The sequence below is a fragment of the Leptonychotes weddellii genome, chromosome 4 (genome assembly GCF_054177405.1).
Source record: "Leptonychotes weddellii isolate Sample4059 chromosome 4, ASM5417740v2, whole genome shotgun sequence".
In the NCBI taxonomy this organism is placed as follows: domain Eukaryota; kingdom Metazoa; phylum Chordata; class Mammalia; order Carnivora; family Phocidae; genus Leptonychotes; species Leptonychotes weddellii.
Window position 1 is genome coordinate 7,998,446 of NC_138372.1, and position 3,016 is coordinate 8,001,461.

A 3,016-nucleotide genomic window follows, 5' to 3' on the forward strand; every position below is an offset into this window, starting at 1 on the left:
TGCAAGGCACACGGCAGCAGAACGGATGGCGATCACAGGTCTTCTGACCCCAGGTCAAGTGCTCTTTCCTCTCGCGGTTGCAAAGGGGAAAGCAACAATCTGGACCGAGGGTGGAAAGGCGTGGCAGGGCTCCACGGGGAACAGCGGGGGCAAAGGCTTGGCAGACGGGAAAAGCCCAGAGGGCACTGTGACTGGGCCGAGTCCGCCACACGGGAGGAGTGGGTAGGGTGGACTCCAGGCAGTTTCAGGGGGATCCGACGGCCCGCCGCGTCGCCTATCTTGCACGTGCAAGAAGCTTGCACAAGGCCACGTGCTTCGCCACCGGATGCGCGGCGGGGCCGGGACCCTCGCGGAGAGGACCGCGCACCCGGGTGTCCCCCCCGCCCTGCGCCCGCGCCCTGCTGCCCACGCGGCGGCCACCGGCGGCCACGCTCCCGACTCATGGAGCCCCCGCGTGCACCTCCAGGCTCCGCGGCCGCTGGGCGGCGCGTTCTCTGCGGTCCCCCGACCCCACCCGCCTGGGTCGTTAGCTTTCGCCCGAGGTCCTCTCCAGTTTCAAGCCCGGTGGGGTGAAGGAGGACCGGAAGAAGACAGACGCCAGAGGACGGGCCCAGGAGGCCAGGAAAACTGACCGCCGGCTCTTTGGGTGGGAAGAGGAGGGAGGCTCTGATGTTCTTAATTGGACAGGGATGGGGGTGGCGTGGCCGGTGGCAGAAGGGGGGGGCGGGGCTGTGAGGAGCACGTGGATGGATAGATGCGCGCCCAGGCACGGGGTGGGGGCACCAAGTTAGGAAGGGATCCTGTGGGTTGAGCTGTCTCCTGTCTCTTTTGGAAGGAGGTGGACGGAGTTGAGGGGGGCGGGGTCCTGGTTCTGAGCATGGGCTGTGGAGTTAGTCCCTTGGCCCCTCTGCAGCCTCTGACCGGCTGTGGCGCTTGGGCTGGGCAGGGAGCCCCTTAAAGCTCCAGTTTCCTCATCTCTAAAACAAGGGACCTAATGCTTCGGGCTGCAGTGCCTATTTGGCAGGGTGTATGGTAAAGGCTGCATGGCGTTTACCATGGTCCGGGCGCTCATTTTGCACAGTGTAGGAGCCCCTGTTATGGGCCAGGTACTATTCCATGTGCTGCAAATACTCCAGGGGAAAAATGACAGTGGCTCGCAGCCCCTGGAGGGAGAGGACCAAGCTATACTCTCTTTACTCTGTTAGGTGGTGGCAAGTCATGGAGAAAAATCATGCAGGGTAAAGAGAGGACGGAGTGCGGACTGTGTGATTTCATGTGCGGCCCGGGAGTGAACAGTCAAGAAAGAATTCTTGAGATATTTTCAGTGTAGAAAATGTGGTTTTATTAAAGCACGGGGACAGGACCCATGGGCAGAAAATGCTGCACCAGGATTGTGAGGAGTGACTGATTATATACTTTTAAGTTTGTGGAGGAAGTCAGGGTAGAGATAATGTGAGTTTCTCAGGAATTTTTGTGCGCTGAGAGCAGACCTTGGAGGCCTGGCTGTCGTCAAGATAAGGTTGCTTTTCGTCCCTAGTAAAACATCAACAGGAAGGCGGCCTTGAGTTCCTTGAGGAAGGTCACGCTCAACCTGTCTCAGGTATTCGGCAGTGGGCTGCAGGCTGTAAGGAGATGGAATTTAAGCTACATTTCTCTGGCTTTTGTTCTCCTCATCCTTTTCTCCCCTCTGAACAGTTTTGACCCTTAAACCTTTAAGGTTGCTGAGGGAGGAAGGTCTTCTCTTCTGTAATTTCTTCCTGCTGAATAGGGGCCTAGAGATGTCCCCACCTTTGGGTCAGCATTGGTCACTTGGGGAACTTTTATATATATAGGAGTTACCAAAGGCAGAGACAGCCAATCCAAGGTGTAGACACCACATATGAATCTCCCTGAGGAAAAGGGATCATCTATCAGCAGGAAGTTATGGGAGGGAAGGGGTCTTAGCACCAGGCAGGGAGACACCGGGGGAAAAAAACAAAAAAAGAAGATTAACATTATTATGTGAAAGAGAAGCCCAATAAAAAAGGCCTTTGACAGTGGACCAAAGTTTTCCTCCAGTGCCTTCACTGTTGTTTGAAGAGAAGTGTGAGAGGTCTTCCACAGGTCCACAGAAATAAGAAGGTGGGTTAGCCAGCCCGCTGGATTCCTGTGAGGAAGGTACGGATTTCATTCCTAATATAGGAGTCCATGAGGAATGGCCTTCCAATTTTATGGCCATGGGAGAACATAATACAACCCAGTAGGGGCCCTTCCATTTTGGAGTTAAACCCCCTGCTGTGTTAGACTTCCAATCCTTGAAATAAACCGTGTCTCCTGGGTTTCTGTGGGGTGGGTTGCTAGTAACCGTCAGATCAGGTGGAGGGAGGATATGGCCTGTGTATTCCTTTAGCTAGATAGTTGAGGAAACCAGAAGAATTCAGAAAATAGTGTTAAAATCTAATATCTACAAAGATGTTATTGAAACCTATTTTCTCTCTATAATCACCCTCATTCTTATCAAAGATAGCCAAATCAAGACTAATTCGTTTAAAAAAAAGTCCAATTTTATTTTATTATATAATTATTATTTTTAGAGAGGTGGGGAGAGGCAGAGGGAGAGGGAGAGAGAGAGTTTTAAGCACGTGGGGTTCGATCTCACAACCCTGGGATCATGACCTGAGCCGAAATCAAGAGTTGGACGCTTAACCGACTGAGCCTCCCAGGCGCCCCAAAAAGTCCAATTTTAACAAACCTGTCCTAATTATTTACATAAGCTCAGCAAGAAGAGTGACTGATCACATAGATCTTTTAAAATCTGCTTTGCTGGAAGTTTTATAAGGAATCTCGGTTGAACTTTCAGTAGCCTCTCTAGGCCAGAAGCCAAGCCAAGTGCTTACCATCACACATGCCTGCAGTATCTGTAGATTTGGGCGTGTTCCTCTTCTCGAGGTCCCTAAATATCCTGAGGCTCCTGCACCTGCCAGGAGGTGACATCCTTTACTCACCTGGTAAGGCTGCTGGGACCTCTGTAAGCAAG